The sequence below is a fragment of the Lissotriton vulgaris genome, unplaced genomic scaffold (genome assembly GCF_964263255.1).
Source record: "Lissotriton vulgaris unplaced genomic scaffold, aLisVul1.2 SCAFFOLD_4784, whole genome shotgun sequence".
Lineage (NCBI taxonomy): Eukaryota > Metazoa > Chordata > Amphibia > Caudata > Salamandridae > Lissotriton > Lissotriton vulgaris.
In genome coordinates this window covers 108,754-130,163 of record NW_028247444.1, presented here as the reverse complement: position 1 = coordinate 130,163, position 21,410 = coordinate 108,754, and the positions used below count along the sequence as shown (strand labels likewise).

At 46.2% G+C, this 21,410-nt stretch overlaps 1 pseudogene; it reads left to right on the top strand.

Moving 5' to 3' along the window:
• The first annotated feature begins 18,934 nt into the window (after positions 1-18,934).
• LOC147665172 (zinc-regulated GTPase metalloprotein activator 1A pseudogene) lies at positions 18,935-20,029 on the top strand (annotated as a pseudogene).
• The last annotated feature ends 1,381 nt before the right edge of the window (positions 20,030-21,410 follow it).

Here is a 21,410-nt window from a genome sequence, read left to right as displayed (position 1 = left end):
TCTAGCCCTCTGGTAGGTTTTTCTGACTCTCGGCGGTGGCGGCGTTACTGCACAGGTCTCCCCCGCTCTGCCGGGGTGCTCCGCCTTTATGGGTTTGTCGTTGGCGCTCTCAGGGCGCTTCCGCGTCACTCTGACGCGCCGCCGCGGTGCCTGCCGGGATTTGCAGTCTCCCGGAGCGGCGGCGCAGAGTCTGGTGTATTGTGACTCTTGGCGGCGGTGGCGGCGAAATGGGCAGCGTCCTCTAGCCCTCTGGTAGGTTTTTCTGACTCTCGGCGGTGGCGGCGTTACTGCACAGGTCTCCCCCGCTCTGCCGGGGTGCTCCGCCTTTATGGGTTTGTCATTGGCGCTCTCAGGGCGCTTCCGCGTCACTCTGACGCGCCGCCGCGGTGCCTGCCGGGATTTGCAGTCTCCCGGAGCGGCGGCGCGGAGTCTGGTGTATTGTGACTCTTGGCGGCGGTGGCGGCGAAATGGGCAGCGTCCTCTAGCCCTCTGGTAGGTTTTTCTGACTCTCGGCGGTGGCGGCGTTACTGCACAGGTCTCCCCCGCTCTGCCGGGGTGCTCCGCCTTTATGGGTTTGTCGTTGGCGCTCTCAGGGCGCTTCCGCGTCACTCTGACGCGCCGCCGCGGTGCCTGCCGGGATTTGCAGTCTCCCGGAGCGGCGGCGCGGAGTCTGGTGTATTGTGACTCTTGGCGGCGGTGGCGGCGAAATGGGCAGCGTCCTCTAGCCCTCTGGTAGGTTTTTCTGACTCTCGGCGGTGGCGGCGTTACTGCACAGGTCTCCCCCGCTCTGCCGGGGTGCTCCGCCTTTATGGGTTTGTCGTTGGCGCTCTCAGGGCGCTTCCGCGTCACTCTGACGCGCCGCCGCGGTGCCTGCCGGGATTTGCAGTCTCCCGGAGCGGCGGCGCGGAGTCTGGTGTATTGTGACTCTTGGCGGCGGTGGCGGCGAAATGGGCAGCGTCCTCTAGCCCTCTGGTAGGTTTTTCTGACTCTCGGCGGTGGCGGCGTTACTGCACAGGTCTCCCCCGCTCTGCCGGGGTGCTCCGCCTTTATGGGTTTGTCGTTGGCGCTCTCAGGGCGCTTCCGCGTCACTCTGACGCGCCGCCGCGGTGCCTGCCGGGATTTGCAGTCTCCCGGAGCGGCGGCGCGGAGTCTGGTGTATTGTGACTCTTGGCGGCGGTGGCGGCGAAATGGGCAGCGTCCTCTAGCCCTCTGGTAGGTTTTTCTGACTCTCGGCGGTGGCGGCGTTACTGCACAGGTCTCCCCCGCTCTGCCGGGGTGCTCCGCCTTTATGGGTTTGTCGTTGGCGCTCTCAGGGCGCTTCCGCGTCACTCTGACGCGCCGCCGCGGTGCCTGCCGGGATTTGCAGTCTCCCGGAGCGGCGGCGCGGAGTCTGGTGTATTGTGACTCTTGGCGGCGGTGGCGGCGAAATGGGCAGCGTCCTCTAGCCCTCTGGTAGGTTTTTCTGACTCTCGGCGGTGGCGGCGTTACTGCACAGGTCTCCCATATTGCGCTCTATCACATGTACTTCATTCTCATCCTTTGCCTCTGTGGATATTACGTAGCATTGTTGCATTCCATCACATTACCTTCATTTTTTAAAAACTTTTTTTATTTAATGCGATTTTATATAGCGCGAACTTTACCCGAAGGTGTCAGAGTGATTTACATAAGAACCAGTTGCAAAACATAAGGACTTAAGATTACATGTGTTACATAAAAGATACACACAGAAACAAATTGCAAATGTACAAGATGTAAAATCAAGTCACACAAACAAGAGACTGGTGAATATAGTTATCTCTATATTCATAGGGAAGGGATAAGAATGGATATACTCTAAGAGTAACATAGGAATGGTAGAGAGTACAAAGGTCTACTGCATATACTAGTGATTAGAGTTATCTCTATATACATAGGGAAGGAATACGAATGGATATACTCTAAGAGTCACATAGAAATGGTAGATAGTACAAAGGTCTACTGCATATACTGGTGATTAGAGTTATCTCTATATACATAAGGAAGGGATATGAATGGATATACTCTAAGAGTCACATAGGAATAGTAGAGTATAAAGGTCTACTGCATATACTAGTGATTAGAGTTATCTCTATATACATTGGGTGAGGGATATGAATGGATATACTCTGAGAGTTCATATGAATGGTAGAGAGTACAAAGGTCTACTGCATATACTAGTGATTAGAGTTAACTTTATATACAGAAAAGCAGAGTTCCATTAAGTGGGGTCGGAGGGGGATGCAGTCACAGCACCAAGGGAGGGACAGAGAAGGGCAGGAAAGTGAGACAAACGAGAGAGGGAAGCAGATAGTAATGAGTAAGACAGCGAGGAGTGTGTCAGAGGCATCAGGAGAGACAATAGAAAGGTTGCTAGGACAGAGGGGGAGGTCAGAGATCGCTAAAATGGCGGATGAGAAATGTAGAAAAATAAGCGAGTCATAATAAGAAAATGGCAGGGAGCATAAAGGTACAAGTCCGAAAGTCCAGGAAGAGGGCTGCCATAGCCAGCAAGTCCAAGGGGAGAAAGGCAGTCCGCAGCAAAGTCACAGCCTCATCGTCCATGAGGAGCTGGGGTAGAGGAGTTCGATCCAGAGACCAGGGGTCAGGGAAGAAAGACCACAGGTGCCAAGGCAGCTGATCGCAGAACGGGAGGCGCTCCATCACATGTCCTTCATTCTCGTCCATTATCTCCGTGGATACTCTGTGGCATTACTCCGTTCCATCCTGTGTCCTTAATTTTTAGGTTGAGCCTGGGCAGCACATGCGCTACTCTGGGAGGCCTGCTGTATTCTGGTATGGACGTGAAGCTTTGCTCACTCTCCGTCCATATTTATCGGCGACTTGTGTCATTGTCCACTGTAAACTGTGTCTGTTCATTGATCAAAAGGCTTAGTAGTCCCTCCTTAGTACTGCCTTGTCTCATTATGTTACCTCCCATGTTGACACCCCCTGTTACATGAGTTGTTACTCGGTAGGCCTTAAATACAGCCTCTGAGCACTATTTAGTTAACACCTTCAGCGCGGCGCGAATTTTCGCGCTGTGCTGAAGGTTCTAATGAGCCAACGGGCTCATGACGGAACGGTTCCGTCATGAGCACAGCTCAACCGATGCTCATGACGGAGCCGTTCCGTCATGAGCATCGAAGGGGTTAAATAGGTAGATCCTGTCTGCTGTTGGAAGTAAGACACACTGTCTCTCAAAGCTTCCTTTTTTTCCCCCTTGCACGGCATGCCACGCTGATACAGTGGTTGCAATGCCTTTAGTTTGTTTTTTTGCGGCCCAAACGCAGTCGCATCACACAACGCTTTTACTTTAATGTCGGCCAGCCGGAGCTGGATTTTCTCGGCAGGAGAAAAGACAGCGTCTTTCTCAGCGTGTCAAAGAGGAGGGGCAGCGTCCATGGGCTTCTCGCATCAGCTGGGCTCTCGGGCAAGTAGATAGCTGCTCTGCTCCAAAACTACCACTGTGTGTTTGCTTAAGGCAACGTTGGTATATTTATACCTGAAAGGTGCAGAGTTTGACGTAAGGTTTGGACATAAGACGTCAATAAAGATGTCACTAAGAACTGGCTGTTATTACAGTGCTCGCAGGAGTTCTATTACAAATCAAAACAAAGCAAGTGGGGATTTCCCAGGTTGCTGGAGGTTTGGTGTGTCGAAAGATCTCGTTGTGCTTTCTAGGAATCTAAGGATGTAGCTTTTGCCGTGCCTTGGACTGCAAGGGCGATTTACTGAAATATGGATCTGATTCTTATGCCATTATAGGGATATTATTGATTATAGCCGTACAAGGGCATAAAATAGTAATATTGATTCAGGTTCCTAGATAAAAACACAATACCCACTCCACGATCTAATGTCCATCATTGTTGGACTTGGCCCTTCTGGCAGGTTCACCCCTGAACTTTTTGCCTAGTGATTTCTGGTCTTTGCGCACTTTGACACTGTGGCGCAGTGTAAAGTGCGTGCTCTCCCTGAGTGCGTGTGTGAGATTGGCCTGCTCTCCCATAGGAATGCATGGGGAATGTCTGTGTCCCTGGTAGTTCCTGATGCGTGAGGCATACATGGTCAAGTTTGGTATGTGCGAACTCGTGAGAGTGAATGCTGCGCAATGGTATGTGCGGCGTGTATGTGTCTTGTACGGAAGCGCCACTTCTAGGAGTTGGCATATTAGTGTAAAATATGCCTGGTGTGTGATTGGCTGGAGCTGGCTGGGAGGCCAGGCTCCAGGAGTCTGTGTGGGTCTGCCCCGGTGGTGAATGGAGAGATTAGCATGCTGCTGTGAGGGAGGGGCTGTACCTGTGTCCTGAATGGGCTGGGCTTTTCCCCACACAATGCTGGCTCCGCCCCCTGTGGTGCGACTGATGACCCTAGCCTGCCTGATGAATGAAAGGGGTGGTTGAGCCATCAACAGTGCTCACAGACCAGCTGCGACTGGTTCTGTCCCCACCCTGCACCTACAGACAAAGGAGAAAGGTGTACAAAAGAGGGGCTGTGACCCCATGAAAAGGTTCTTGTTTTTGACTTGGATCTACCAGGGGCATGCTGCTGCTTGGGCCCAGGGGAAGGCTTGCCCCCCCCTGGGCCCTGCCCAGCCCCTGGCTTGCTGATGGACCCCACAAGGACTTTGGCTTGACTTTTAGGGACTTTGGGGCCTGGACTTTGCCTCTAGCACTTGGAAGCTCTTCCTTGTGGCCCTTAGCGCTGGAGAGCACTTTCTTTTACCCCTGAAGCGTTGGAAGCGCTTTATTTGTGGCCCTAGCGCTCAGAAGCGCTTTACTTATCGGCTAAGCGCTGGGAGCGCTGTCATTGTCCTTCCGCAGCTGCCCACAACGCTTTTGCCGATTCTAGAGTCCCCTGGCAGGTGCCCACCCTGCCCGGGACATTGCCGCTGTTTTTCTGCAGAGCGAGTGCCCACCTCGCTCGGGGTTTGGAATTAGAGCCGGAGCCCACCCGGCATTGCCCCGTCCTGAGATATTAATTTATCACGAGGGAGCCCACTCCTCGGATAAAGGGACCCCGCCTGCCTGCCTGAAACGAGCCGCCGCACTGCCCGCGATGACCCGGAAATGCTTTGGCCGGCCGGCCAATGGCAGCGTGGCGGGCCGGAAGTCCCGCCAGCTGCTGCCGACCTCAGGAGAGAGAAGCCGAGTGATGGCTGCCCGGGGCCCCCATGAGGTGGAGAGAGCCCCGGGGCAGCCAGCAAAGTGTAGCCCCTGTGTTGCGAGGCGCCCCCGCAGTGGAGGGAAGTCTGGCAGAGAGAGAGCCCCGCCCGCCGCAAAGGAGACGGAGCGAGGAAGCAGAGCGCCGCCGAGCACCAGAGACCCGGTGAGTGCGTGCTAAAGGGAGAGGAGGGGCGTCGGGGCACATTGCTGGTGCCCGCCCCTCCCCTCCATAGCGAGACCCTGTGTGTCCCGAGGCCCGTGAGGCCTCCAGCGATGCCGAGTCCCCCGAGAGGGACTCCGCCTACCCCCCCACCTTGCTAGTGAGCCCCGAGAGGCTCTGAGATGCTGAGCCCTGCGAGGCTCCCCCGCTGTTGCCCGGAGCCCCGAGAGGCTCCCAGATGCTGAGCCCCAAGAGGCTCCTTTGTTCTCTTGAGCCCGAGAGGCTCCCCAGTTGTCCTCGAGTCCCCCGCAAGGAACTCCAACGAAGGGGCAAGTGTTCTTAGAGCCCCGAGGCTATTGCGGGCATTGCTTGATGTTAAAAGCCCAGAGAGGCTGGGACATTTCTTGGTTATGAGCCCTGAGAGGCTCAGGGGCCATTTGCTTCACGAGCCCAGAGAGGTTCAGGAGACAGTCAGTTGGGCAGAGCCTAGAGAGGCTCCCACGTTGGCCCCATCAATTGTACCAGTTGCCCAGCACTTTGTGGGCAACTGCCACGTTTAGGCCCTGACATTGGCACACAGGGACAGTCACAGGTGGTGACTTGTGGGTTTGGCGCAATTGTTATTGTTATGCACCTCTGAATGTATTGTTGATGCATCATGTGTTTTCCCTCCTTACACCTCTGAATGAATGTTATGCATTGCATCATGTGTTATGTTCTTACACCCCTACAGGTATTGTAATACTTAGGTGGTTGTTTTCTCCCTAGTGCAGGTGGTGCTAGTGAGGTCCTGGTTACCAGTAATTACTGGTTGTGTGCTCTATTTTTATATTTTGTGCTACAGTAATTTACATTCAAAGTGCTATTTCTGAAAGTGTTACTTCTGATTCCTGACAGTGGTCCAGGTGGCCCTGTCTTGTACATATCGCCTGTAAATTCTGCCCGTGCCTGTTGGCACAGTGTAAAGTGCGTGTTTTATCTAATGTGTTTTGGTGTAATACAAAGGCTATTTTTATATGTATATGTGTGGAGTTTCCTTTGTGGTGGGTCTTGGGTGTTGTTGCTGGGGTGCGTGCGCAAATACTTAACTCATATCGCCTCCAAGTTTAGCCTTGCTGCTCGCGCCACGTTACCTAGAGGGTGAGCAGGGGTTATCTTGGCGTGTAACTCCCTTGCCCTGACTTAGGAGTGGTGGTCTCTGACTGACTTTGGCGCAAGCCCTGGCCAGCCAGGGATCCCATTTCTAACAATCATTACTAAAAAACTAAGCAATAGTAAACATGTAAAGGTGCATGTGTATTCCAACCCACCCCAAAATACATTTTTGCATTTGAAATGGTGTATGCGAAATACACGAAAGATTATTGGTACTGTACATTTTTCAAGCAGTGTAATCATTCAGTAAAAAAAGGATGCATATATATTTAGCTGAACGATTTGCGAAAATTACACATGAAATGTCTCTTAATACAGAAAAGAAGGTCGAGACTATCTCATCACATATAAATGCAATTGCTTATAAGTGTGCTAGAGGCTGAGGTAATATTTTGTCTCTAGAATTACTAAATTAGATGCTCTGTTCTTTAAGAATAGTTCTACTTTAAGCCGAGTACATGTGCCAGAAAAAAAGTAAATATTTTGGAATTTTGAAAAAATAATTTCGTTTTCAGGGGAGAAAATATTTCCAAATGTTTTCAGTAGCTTTCGTTTATCAAAGCTGAAGGCCGAATTCAGAGTTCAGGGGAACGCTGTGTGCCGGTTTCCTTAAAAGTTAATCTTTCTGTTCAGGGGAGAACATTACTTCAGATAGATGTGCAAAAAAACAGTCTACAGCTTCAGGTGAAAGTTCGACCATGGTTGAAAATGCTGTAACCGGGCAGTCGTGAGAATGATTGCTATCATTGGTGTCAGTATCAGCAATGCTCACAGAAGGTCGTACCTGGGTGATGTTGTTCTAATTTCTTGCTTCACTGCCACCTAGTCGTAGTGGTGAGGTTTCAACGAATGCCGTCATCAGGATCGGTAACGGCTGGGGACAACACGATGCTTGAGCCGTTACTGGACTTAGCAAAGTATCGATATCCATTGGTACTGCTGATTGTAGTGTAAGACAGGTGTCCAACACGCATTCTTCTCCACATAGCATACATCGAAGCACAGGTAAGATGCAGTTCTGCCATATAGGTCTGAATGAAAGAAACCAGGTCATATTTAGATCTCTCAGCAGGGCTAATCCAAGGACTTTAGTTATGCGGTCCCGATAGCGTATAGCTAGGATCGTTTTTTCCATTGTTGCTGGAGTCTTGTCTGCATTTTGGCTTGCCATATCGGAGCAGAAGAGTCAAAAATAAAATTCCTGCTACGAGTCCCAAAAGTAGTGGTAGGCCGCCAAAGACCGAATGGACAAAATTGGGAAAGATGCCCAGGACTGCTTCGAAGGGTGTTAACAGTCCCGAATAAATTGTCCTAAATACATGTGCGATGCCACTGACATCAGACATATTTAGGATTTGGCTTAGCATTTCTACGAAATGCATGTGGCAATTAGTTGATAAAAGTGTATGTATCTCTGCTGTTGTCCTTGCAACTTGAAGATCATACGTTTCTTTTGATGACGTTAAAGGCACGGTTGTCTGTAAAAGAACAGACTTAATTCAGCTTAAAGTATCAATTCGTATAGAAGAGATATTCAAAGAGGGCCAAATCGTCGCCTCTGTATCAGTAGGGCCGTTTGGATACAATGCTTGCATACAGCAAGTGACCATGGAACTAACGCTTACGAGATATGCTTTCTCTGGCACCATGCCACAACAGCTGTGGTCCGTTATTAGAACGTAACTCCCGTTAGAAAGTTGTCTAAAGAATGGCTCTATCTGTGTTGCAGGTGTGCCATGCTGGTGGCATGAAAGGTTATTTGAAGTCCCCTCACAGACCCCATGCAAATTAAAACCTTGGCACAGAAGTATACCGCTTAGTGATTGTTTACAATTATTACCACTAAGAAATACATTCTGGTTCCTGTCACTATTACATGTGTGTGTGTAAGGTAATTTCCATGATGACTTAATGTACCCTTTACCCAACCTTTCATACTGGCCTGCTGGTAAATACTCTTGGCAATTTGTTAATTGGAAAGTTGTTATTGGAATTGTGATTATTCCGTGTATTATCCATTCAATGACAGGTCTTTCTGACATTGTCAACGGTAATCTCTCAAGTTTTTCAATGCTCAGAATCGTATAGTCTGCTCCTTTTTGTGCCAAACTGATTTGTTTATCAGTAAGGTTAAAGATAGAGAATAATGACGTTGTGTTGATTAGAGCCATGCCACATAGCCTGAACGCAGGTTTTGCAACATCCAGCCTAGCTGTGCAATAGAACGTAATTGGGACTGACCATGTTGTAACATTAGCAAGTCCTGATCTATTATATCGATAGCAGATGATACAATACTGTCCAGTGAATATATTCTGGGGGACAGAGTCATTAACCCATTGTCCACAACAGAAAGTGACTTTTCCAAATAATACGATCAATTTCTCGTATTTTCTCTGCTGTTTCAATTTGAGTCACTTTCCAAGCTTCGTTGGACGCAGCGTATATACTGGCCGCTATGAAACGTTTTTGATGCTGTTTGCGTGGTCCCATTATGAAATCGTGCAAGTCAGCACTGTCTTTAAGTAACGTCAAGTGTTGCTTAATTTCTGCCAGTGTGGATGTCTGTAGCCATTCAAGGCATAGTTTCCCTACACTGTATGTTGTTACTATCCCTGGATGTTGTCTCTGGGAGTATCTAGGGTCTGGTCTGGTCATTTTTAACCCTCGTATTTTGTTCAGGAATCTATCTTGACAGTTATTTGTGTCTGTTGGCCAGATTAACCAGTTTTTCCAATCAGGATGTGTTCTGTTTTGAAGTAAAATTTGGGATACGTCTATCTCAATATCTGTGGTTGTATTATCAGGTATTGGCTTTGGAATAGACGGTTTGTTTAAGTCTTTAATCTTGGCTAGGCCAAGACAAGTAGTCTCTTGAATGGTGTCATTCAAGAACATTATTTGATCTGGAGTCATGCAGGCGCAAAATAATGCTTCTAAACCTTGGACCTGCCATTCTTTTGTACCCCAGATGGTTTTTGTTTCAATGTTGTTTTTCCAGAAATCAAAACCAAATGTAATCATTTTTTCATAAAATGTTTCTGAATAAATCAATTTAGTATTTGTCAGCACAGTTTTTATCCCTGTTTTATCTAACAGTTTGTAATAAAATGTTTCCGCATCAATTGTGTTAAACCCTGAGAAGTATGGGAATTTCTCATAAAATGTTTTCAAACTGCTTTTAGGTGGAGTTGCACAATGTTCCCATTGATTATACTTAAAAACATTTCAAGGTTGAGCAGATTTATGCAAATAGTGATATGCATAGTGGTTATAGCAGTACATCTGATCATAGTTCGATGAACCCTGTAAATAATCATGTTCTGTCAATTTTGCTGACATTGCTAAATCTGACATCATATTATTTATGCTTTCAAAGTCCCAATCATCAGAGAATGTACTTGGTTTTACAAAGTCACTTAATGAAACCTTGAATTGATGTGGATATTTCAAGAGTTCGACCGGGCCATAGATTTCGTAATCCGTTTTGTCCCAAACTACCCCGCCGGGTATTGGAATGGCTGTCACATTCACTGATGATAGTACTCTTTTCTCGATGTGAGATGACTTGGGTGGCTTTAGGACCAAGTTGATGTTCTGACTTGCTGTGTCCATTGTACTGAATTTTCCCTCAATGAATTTTCCCAAACAAAGTACCATGATGAGCCAAAGCAGGAGGAAAAATACACCTAACACAATCCAAATTTCAATCCATGGAGAAATCAGATAGGTTTCTTTGAGTTGATGAAAGAGTTCTTTTACTTTGTCTTTAAAAGTTTTTGTTGCTGGCGTTACTTCAGGTTCGCTTGGATTTTCAGAAACATTATCGAAAGTGATGAAGTAGCCAGATGCGGTTCTGTCAATTGTTGGAATTGCTTTTACAAGTTTTTCTTTCATTAGCATAGTCTGTGGCTACATCGTTTTAGACTGGTGTTTCTTGATGAACTGTTTCAATTTGGGTTTCAAGAGGCACAAGTTCCATGGCATTGTTGCATAGTCCTTTTTTATTCACTGCAGGTTTATCAAATGGGATTAGTCTATCAGTTTGAATCTCTTGGATTGTAGAAAATTTTGGAATTCTGCTATTTCTTGGGAGTCCACTGGGCCTATTACTTATTATTGGCCACATGATTGTGGTTTTACCAGGTCGATGGATACAACTCGGTTCTCCTTTTTACCAGCAAGGGGCGGTAGTACAACTGATCTTGTTCCGCTGACTGCTAAGACAGGTATTGCTTTTCTGTAAGAAGACCCAAATTCCTTCTTCACCGCGATTTTCTCTCTGACCAGATCCCCAATCTTTGGAATCCAGACAGGTCTTGCTGGGACAGGTGGTGTATCTTCGGTGGTTGTTGGCTGCTGTTTTAACTTCATGTTGCTCAGGGCTTTTCTTGTTTCATTTAAGTCCTGTAAAACAGCCAAACGACCTTTGATGTCAAAGCATTTTTTTTTAATCTTCTACCACTGTAGTTTGACTATCTAAATCCTTAATGTACATTCTAGTTCCGAACAATAGTTCGTACGGGCTGAAAGCTTTTAGAGAATTTCTTGGCAGATTGTTAAGACTACGTTGGACACCTGTTAAATGCTGGACCCACCCATCACCCGAACCTTGATCCTTTGCCGTTATAGATTGCTTTATGTCTCGTTTTTTTCTTTCCACAATCCCGTTTCCCTCAGGATGGAAGGGAAAAGAGTACCGCAATGCAATGCCCATGCTGGTCATGGCCTCCTTATAAGCTCGAAAGCTAAAAGCAGGACCCTGGTCAGAATGTAGCATGCCAATTGCGTATAATAATAATAATAATAATACTGGATTTTATACAGCGCAAACAGCTACCTCGCGAGGAGGTGTCCCGGCGCTAGTAGATCACTGATAACCTTAGGCATACAAAATATGGGAGCTATCGTGGCTGGGAGAAAAGCCAGGTCTTTAGTAATTTCCTAAAGCAGGGTTCGGAGGGGGCCTGTTGAATAACTTGTGGCAAGGAGTTCCACAGAGCGGCGACGTTGGCTGAAAAGGTCCGACCGCCTAGTCGGGCCTTCTTTGCCCGCGGGATGACCAGTTGGACACGGTCATTGGATCGTAGTGCACGGCTTTGAAAGTATCTAGGAAGGCGGTTTTTCAGGTATTGTGGGCAGGAGCCATACAGAGATCTGAATGCAAGTGTCAGAGCTTTGAATTTTATCCTGTTGGCTACTGGTAGCCAATGCAAGGTTCGAAGATGCGGAGAGACTGACTGCTTGAAAGGGATTCGCAGTAACAGTATCGCAGCCGCATTTTGAACTACCTGAAGCCTATGAGTCAGGTATTTTGGTAGGCCCAGGTATAAACCATTGGCATAATCCAGCCGTGAGGTGACAGTCGCGTGAACAACCGTTTTTCTGCAACTCTCCGGTAGGAGCCTTAGGATTTTTCGGAGGTTTCTCAGCTTGCTGAGACAGCATCCGGCCACTTGTTGGACATGGGATAAAAAGGACAAGTTATCATCCCATCTCACTCCAAGATTTTTTGCCGAGTGACTTGGTGAGGGGGGTGGGCCCATCTCCGTGGGCCACCAGAGCTCATGGGCGGGGAGGGGACCCTTGCTGAAGAAGATGACTTCGGTTTTATTGGCATTCAACTTTAATTTATTAGTGTTCATCCAGTGTGCTATATCCTGGAGACAACCTTTGAAATTTGAGAAAGAATCATGTGTCATCTCTGAGTACGGAAATACCAACTGGGTGTCATCGGCATAAGAAATTGCCTTGACACCCCAGTTGGCAATTAACGTAAAAAGAGGAGCCAGGTAGATGTTGAACAGAAGGGGGCTGAGGGCCGATCCCTGCGGGACTCCACAGCCAAGAATTTTGGGCGTGGAAGAGAACGTCCCAAGTGTTACCTTCTGCGTTCTAAGCGATAGGTAGGAGTTTATCCACCCTAGTGCTCTGTCCTGAATGCCTATCTCTGCGAGCCGACTGAGTAGGCTGGCGTGGTCCACCGTGTCGAAGGCGGCCGATAGATCCAGGAGTACCAGCATTGCAGAGTCTCCTGCATCCATCGACCACCTCACTGACTCGGCTACCTCTATGAGCGCTGTTTCCGTACTGAAACCGGGTCGGAAACCCGATTGAGTTTCATGTAGGATGTTGTTGGTTTCCACAAATTTACTCAATTGTCGCTGTATAATTTTTTCCAGCATTTTTCCCGGGGCAGCTAATAGGGATATTGGGCGGAGATTCGTCAGGTCGTCAGGGTCCCCATTGGGTTTCTTCTTTAGGGGTAGGAGAGTGGCATGCTTCCAGACGTCAGGGAAAATGCCCGAAGCAATTGAAGAATTCCAAATACATTGAAGTATCGGGGCTACCGAGTCTGCAATGACACTCCAAAGTTTAGCTGGGCAGGGGTCGTCCGGGGAACCGGATTTGCATCGGCTAAGTTCTTGCCTTACCTCATTCAGTGGAATGTGCATGAACTGGGTAAAAGTCTCTTCTAGCTCGCCTTTATTCGCTATGTCCTGCTTCACTGTTTTTGTTATTGGACCAAAAGAGTCGTACACCTTTTTAATTTTCTGTTCAAAATACTCAGAAATTTGCTCACATAGCGTAGCAGTGGCGTATGTGCCGATAAAGACTCGCAAATCTTTTATAACAGTTCTGGCATCAGCCGAGCGCTGGGGCCACATTTTTAAGTGAATCTAATCTTAAAATGAATTAATGGGATGCTGGATTTTACATATAGATAGCCTTATGCTAACTACAGAAATGGCCATGGCAATACTCCGGTTGGCTCTTTGCTGCGATCTCTGTTGCAGTCTGGGCAGCTTTTTGCAAATTTATAATGTTGCAGGCTCATCCCCGGCCACCAGTATTCTGATTGTAATTTTGTCAGAGATTCCTTAATCTGTTGAGTTGAATAATTGAGTGGATAGTTCACAGGTAGTGCTGCACAGTTGCCTTTTGAAGACAATTTTTACCGCCAGCATGGTTTCCCCGTCTGTGTATTTTTCTGAACGCTTTTTTGTGGCTACGGAAGCCGGTTGAGTTGCTTCCGCTGTGGCTGTTTTAGCTAATGAATTCCCTGCAACATGAACGCCATCACGTTGATGACTCAGTGTGTGTATCACGTGAGTCTTTTCTGCAAGTCATTATTGTAAGATTTGACGCAGAAATGCGAATCGCACACTATTAGTGTCGGGAATTCACGATCGGCATTTTCAAGCGCCATCTTTAAAGATCTGATTTCAGCTCGCTGGTTGAACAGTTTCTCAGTGGTTCAGTTTTTGTTATTTTTGGTCTGAATTTACCTCAGAGCCAGCGACCTTTAACAATCGCGCAGGCTGCATTGTAGGATTTATCATCTACATTGTAATGTTGTACAAATCTGTCCGCATAGATTATACAAGAGTACTGTTGGAGAGGCAGAATTTCGATTGGCAGAGGATATTCTTCATATTTCAAATCATTCAGTTTTTTCATGTTCGGGTCAAAATAGTATGTCACGTCTTCTGAGGAGAGAATTTTCCCACTGTATCCATTTTGGATCTAGTGCCACCGTTTTTAGATTAACTGGGCTGAATAACTCCTCAAAGACTGATTCTGCTGTAAAAACATTTAATCTTTTGCCTTGGGCTTGGGCTCTTTCTTTTGCTACAGCAGTCTGGACCGCCTTTACAGTATTTTTTGTAAGGCTGAATGTTTTTTCTGCTTGTGTGTACAAATGTGATTTGTAAGCTATTGGTACCAATCCGCATCTTCCTGGGATGACTCGGATTACAAAGTTGCGTGTATTGTCACGAGTTTCTAATTTTGTTTTAGCTAACAGGTTTGTTTGCAATGATCTCAAAATTTCTGTGTGTTTCTGAGTCCAATTGATTGGTTTAAAATCAGGTTTCATTCATTCGTAGAGAGGTTTAACCCTCTCTGCATAATTTAGAATGTAAGTTCTTCTTAATAACCTATATTATATACTTCGATATTTTAACTTTCTATATTTTTAACATTCGATATTACATTACTTACCTCTAAAACGATATTTTTGATGTCTATATTCTGTCCATTCGATATTTTGTCCGTTCTATATTTTAAACTCGATATTATGTCCATTCGATATTTTGTACTCGATATTTTGACTGTTTACCAAATATAACAAAGTTATGATCAATATTGATGGATATGGGGATGAACCGCTGTTTAATCTATTTTTAGCAGATCTTTATAAGGATCTTTATGCTAGGGTCAGCGTCAACCAAGATGGTAAATGCACTAAGCACTTTAAAGTAGGGGTGGGCGTAGTGAGCGTAGTGGGGCTATGCAAAGCTCGCAAAGTGGGATGGAAGCTACGCCAACCCACACACTTTGCGGATCCCCACTGCGCGCCGCCCGCCTCCCCCCCCTCTTCTACATACCTAATTTTAATGTTAAACACAGAAAAAGTAATGAAAAAGGACTTACATGGCAAGCGGCGTCCCGGGGCTCCCTCTTCCTGTTGTCGCGTCGACTTCTTCCAGACGAATGCGCATGCGCGAGGGCCCGCGCATTTCTTGCGAGAAATGCACATGCGCGGGCGCCCGCTCTAGATATTCCACGTATAGGGGACAGGGTTATTTCTGCTCTCCTATACGGTGATGATGCAGTTCTCTTGGCCCGTACTGCAGTTGGTCTGCAGAAACTCTTGGACTCGTTTGGATCTTGTATGCAATCCCTGGACCTTATTGTCAATAAAATCAAAACTCACACAATGAAAATGGGGCAGAGGGCAAAAATGTTTTACACTTTTTATTGTGAAGGGGTCGAGCTGTCAAGGGTCTCCTCTTTCCCCTATTTGGGGGTTTTATTCGATGAAAGAGGCTCCTGGACTCTCCAGTTAAGGGCAAAAAAGGGTAAAAAAGCTTGTAATGTCAAGGTCCACAGCTGCCATTGGGAGTGAAGCCTCTTGAAGCCTTCTTCAAAATATATGGTTTCTAAAAGCATTGCAATAGCATTGTGTGGGTCTGTGATTTAGGGATATAGCCCCACAGGGGTACTTCCGCAAGTTGAAAACAAATGTATGTGATATCTCCTGGCGGTCCCCCAATCTACTTTTACATTTGCTATTCACCAAGAGCTGGGAAGTGGCTTTGTTGACGATCAAATTGGGATTTGTCCAGTGATTTAATGGCTAAACACATGGATTAATACAGAATTGGAACTGAGCAGAATCATACCATTAGGGACTGCTTAGCGTTGGATAATGTGGGCATAATCCAATGGTTACAATAGGTTATGTTAATGCTTGGAAAATTGGGGCGACCGGAACTCTTTGTTACTCCGGAAAAGATGGAGAAAGAGGATATGGCATGGGTTAAAGCCCAATTCTTAAATATGCTGTGTGCAGAGAGAAAAGCATTGGAGATTGTGAGCCCATTTTCTTTGAAAGACTGTCCCACGGATAGAACCGTATTTGGTAATTATTACAAAACCTTTCCATCGATTTCTTCTAATTAAGTTCCGTTTTAATCATATTCATTGTCTTTCAGCAGACGAACAGGGCTGGAGCAGGTTAAAAGATCCAGGTCTGTGTACATGTGATAATTTTTCTTTGCAGGGCACCATGCACATTACAATGTTTTTGTTATACTTGTCCCTGTTATATTACCTGTCCCTGCTGGACTTCTGTGGATTTATATCAATACCAACAGACTACGTACAGAGATTGAAGACCTCGGGTGAGAGATCGCTCATCAGACCATGAGACTGTTTATAACAATATTTATGCTGGTCATTGAAATGTTATTTTGTGTGTGAGTTTAAGTTTAAATTGCAGTGTGAGGTTTGGATTCATGTATGTTACGCTGAATGCTCATCTTTGGGGTGGTCATATTGGTGGCGTTTTCTGTCCTGAGGTGTTTTATTAATTCACGTTGTGCTTAGAGTCCAATTGAGTTTATTTTTTTTTAGAGTAGTATGTGCTCTGAGGAGGTGTATTTGTGCTGTGGTGATGTTTTTCTTGCAAGGAACATGAGGGAACTTGGAGTTCCACTTTTAGATATTTACATGGTGTTTGAGGGAACTTGGAGTTCCACTTTTAAGTATTTTCATGCAGTTTGAGGGAGCTTGGAGTTCCACTCTTAAATATTTTTATGGGGTTTGTAGGAACTTGAAGTTCCACTTTTGAATATTTTTATGGAGTTTGAGGGAACTTGGAGTTCCCCTTTTAAGTGTTTTCATGCAGTTTGAGGGAGCTTGGAGTTCCACTCTTAAATATTTTTATGGAGTTTGTAGGAACTTGGAGTTCCACTTTTAAATGTTTTCATAGAGTTTGGGGGAGCTTGGAGTTCCACTTTTAAATATTTTCGTACAGTTTGAGGGTTCTTAGAGTTCCACTTTTAGATATTTTCATGGGATTTGATGGAATTTGGGGTTTCACTTTTTAATACTCTCATGGAGTTTGAGGGAGCTTGGAGTTCCACTGTACTGTTACACCGTGAGTTGGGACCTTTTTGCCTCTTACTGACCTGGCCAGTCGGTTTGTTTGGTTTCTGGGTTGAGTATGTGATGCGTGGGCGTGATAGTGTGTTGGTTATTTCGTTGTGTGAGTAATGTTTGTTTAAGGAAGAAAGAAGGTGGTGTGAATGTTATTTATTAGTTTGCGAGATTGGTTTGTGAAGTTGTTAATTGCCAATCTTATCTGATTTTACATTTATGTTGAAATTGCGTGATGTGACTTGTTATCTCACTTACTCTCCGCAATTTCTATTCATCTCTCTCGTTCATCAAATTAAAGAAGGGAGATGTGTTATACTTGTCCCTGCTGCCCAGCTTAGAATGTGTGTTGAAAGAGCCTGTTAGAATGTTCTGTGTGGATGTCTGGCAGTTGAATGTGGGCTGAGTGGCAGGAGGCCACTCCTGGTGGGGTTTCCCCTTTATATGTTATGTTATGTTATGTTAAGCTGTTTTATAGCGCGCACAATTACTGCCGGAGTATCTATATATCTTACCTAACATCTTACCTGAATAAAGGAGCATCAAGAAAGCATATGGACTACCTGGTATTATTTACAACAGTTTTGTGAGCATTTTAGCCCTATGAGGAGAATGTTTTTAAGACTCATTTTAAAGGGGGAGGGATTTGTGCAAGTCAGACCAACCCTACTATATCTGCAGTTGTTAAATAACCCATGGGAGATTTTTAAAGTAGCAAATTTTTTTGTGGCGGCAGTAAAATATAGGAAGAAAGGGTGTTAGATATTTTAAAGTGTGGATTGATCTCATATTTAGATATAATTGCTTTTATCGCTTGATTAATAAACTATAAGTCATTTGTTCTTATCTGTATCATTTTATTGTTTGTATGTGGTATATTTTAATAAATGTAAAATGTATTAATGTGTTTTTATGTAAATTGTTCACAGTGGTGTACTTTTATGGCTTTGGTTAGCTGAATAATGTTGATGTTGATTGAACCATTACTGTTTGTGCAATATCAGCACACAAACATATATTTCCATTCAAAGGGCATTGTGGATACAATTCAAAATCTGCACAAAATACCACTGTACGTCGCAAGTTACAAATAACTTTGTAACCATGGCTCCACTCAACCCCCCCATTAATCATGTACTTCAGGCCTGTTTACCCTTCCTGTCTGTGGAGAGCTGTGCTTAGTGTGCCCTGCGCCTGGCCTGTGGCTGCGCCCTGCACTCTGCCCTGCTGTCCACGGTGCGTGGAGGACGACATAGAAGGGACTGCATCCTAGTGTTTCTCTCTTGCCAGGATGGTAGCCGAGCCCATGGGCCACAGTAGCTGGAGAAGGTTGAATGCCCCACTATTTATTGCCCTGGTGTCAGGAGGGGAGGAGTAAGGCCAAGAGGTCTCATAAGGGGTCACCTCTGAACTGGTCCTCTTTGACTGTCAGTATTAAGGCAGTAGATATCATTTAATCTGTGGCAGATTGTGGATGTTGGTTCTAGGCCTTTTTATGTCTCGCCTACGCAACACGCATGCATTGCCACAGCCATCGCCACAGCTTTGGGGGCAAAAACGTGCACGCGTTGCATTGCTTGTAATGCAACGCGTGCACATCTTGGGGATTACCTTTCGGGAGCGCGCAGCGCCATATGGTGGTGCCATATGGTTGCAGGCTCCCAAAAGGGAATCACCCATGCCCCCTTCCCCTGCTGCCACTTTCACTGACGCACGGCTGTACTGCCGCGCGGCCAGTGCTTTTTAGTTACAGTTAGAGCAATATAGCTAAGCAAGGGCGCACCCTCAAGCGACGGTGCGTCATGCCGTATCCTTGTGCGTCATGGGGGTGATTACTTCGGGCCGTTGGTGACAGGTGCTTCTGCTTCAGGGTGGGGCTAAAGTAAACACCGGCCGTAGTGTGAGGGTCGTTTGAGAGGGTCGGATGGTGGTGGGGGCAGGTGGACACCGGGTCTATAGTCAAGGACCCCTCCCCGCAGCAGCTCCAATGGCCGACTCCAGCTCAGAGGACGAGGAGGACTGCACAAGCTCTTCCCCATCCCAGAGGCACCACTTCAAGGCACCAGGATCCCCGTCACCATCATCACGGGCTACCTGGGCGCAGGCAAGAGCACGCTACTGCAGCACATCCTGACGGAGCAGCACCACAAGTGCATCGCCGTCATCCTGAACGAGTTCGGGGAGGGCAGCATGCTGGAAAAGGTGCTGACCGTCAGCCAGGCCGGGGAGCTGTTCGAGGAGAGGCTGGAGCTGCGCAACGGCTGCCTCTGCTGCTCCATCAAGGACAGCGGCGTCCAGGCCATCAAGAACCTCATGCGCAAGAAGGGCTGCTTCACTACATCCTGCTGGAGACCACTGACTGGCCTGGCCTCTGTCTTCTGGGTGGACGCCGAGCTGGGCAGCGAGCTGTACCTGGATGGCATTGTGTCCGTTGTGGATGCCAAGTACGGGCTGCGGCAGCTGACCGAGGAGACGGGCGAAGGCCTGATCAACGAGACGGCTAGGCAGGTGGCCCTGGCCAGCCCCCTTCTTCATCAATAAAACAGACCTGGTGCTGCAGAAAAAATTGGACTCTTTGAAAGCCGCCGTCAGGTCAATCGACAGGTGTGTCAAGCTCCTGGAGACGCAGAGGTCGAGGGTGGACCTCCCAGATGTACTGGATCTACATTTGTTCAACAAGTTATCGAGCAGAAGTTTACAGGTAAAACTTCGGCAGTTGGAGACAACTCGTCCGCACTTAGACCCGAGCATTGTCACAGTCACGTTTGAGGTTCCAGGAAGCATCAGTGAAGAACACCTACATATATTCATTCAGAACCTTCTGTGGGAAAAGACCACGAGAGACAGGACGGGTAACCTCATGGAAGTCATACGATTAAAAGGGCTAGTGTCTTTGAAGGGCAAGACGCAACAAGAAATAGTCCAAGGTGTACACAAGCTTTACGACCTCGAGGAGACATTGGTGAACTGGGAGAAGGATGATGAAAGAACAAAGCAAATGGTCTTCATAGGTAGAAATTTGGATAAGGACATACTTTAGCAACTCTTTATCAGTTAAGTGTCTGAAGAAACAAACAATTGATGTACACGGATAAAGTTTAAAGTTTGAGTGTACTGTAAATATCTACATTGCCACCAGCCTGACTGTAACTAGAACGTTTTAAAATATTGCATTTAAAGGCAAATATGTTTCTCCAGTAGTGGTTGTTTCAATAAAGACGTCTATATTTTGCAGTCTTTCTTCCAATGACATCGTAAGTGATGTTGTACAAGTATTACAATTAAACGTGTTGTAGAGAGTGATAACTTACGGGATGTAACATGAAGTTCTATATGTAAGGTTAATTAAGAAAGTAAAATCAAGACTAGTATCACAAAAGTAGACAACCAGTCTTAAATCTCACTACGTAAAAATTACTCCACTTGTCTTGATCTTAATTTCATCTAATAAAGTTATTTAACTGCCTAGTATACACAAGGAGAATCGTCAAAGACAATCCTTCCTCATAGTAAATCATGCAGTCTCAGAAAAACAATGCAGTCAATGTGCCCCCTGTTGTGGTTTTATAACCTCCTGTATTGTACACTAAATGTTGATGCTGTTTTGGATAGACTATATATTAGTCATGTGAAAGCCTGAAACGAACAGACTATACCAGAGTAGCTGCAGTTCCTTGGAGCCAGTGGTCTCCTAATGAAAGTATTCACTCCACAGAGAAGTGCTGACACACTCTCCCTTTTAATGAAAGGAACAGCCGCGGCTGTTAGTGGGAGAAGCGGCCGGGCGGTGACCTGGGGAGGGGTAGGGGCAGGGTGGGGGGTAGTAATGTATGGATTATGGAGTTTAACAGGTAAGTAAACATAAAAATAAATAAAACAATTTTAGTTGCGTGCACTGAATCACCAAATGCGATGCAGTGTGCACAACTAAATTCGTTTTATTTATTATGTTTACTTACCTGTTAAACTCTGTAATCCATACATTACTACCCCCTACCCTGCCCCTCCACCTCCCCACGTCACCGCCCGTCCAGTACTCCCGCTACCGGCCGCGGCTGGAAAGGAAGCCCTGGTATGCAAATACTGAGAGTATATACAGATTTAAATTGCTATCCACTTGTTCTGCAAAACTTGAGAAACAGATGCACTTTTTCCTCTGTGATCCATTGGGATGTGCATGGGCACAATAAGCAGAGCTAAACTGAAAACCACTATGGCTGAGATACCCGCCACCCCCTCTCAACACAATCCCCAAGGATGGGAAACCGGAAACAGTTCTGAACTTTTGGAAGACGGGAGGGAGTGACCCTCCCGGCCGTATTTATTAAAATATGAAACAAAATTAAAACATTAAAATAACAGTTTCATATTATGTACAATTTCATTACCACATTGCGATGTTTGGCTAACCTTAACATATTCTCTAATACAAAGGTTCTCCTAGCCGAACTAACATCCTACAA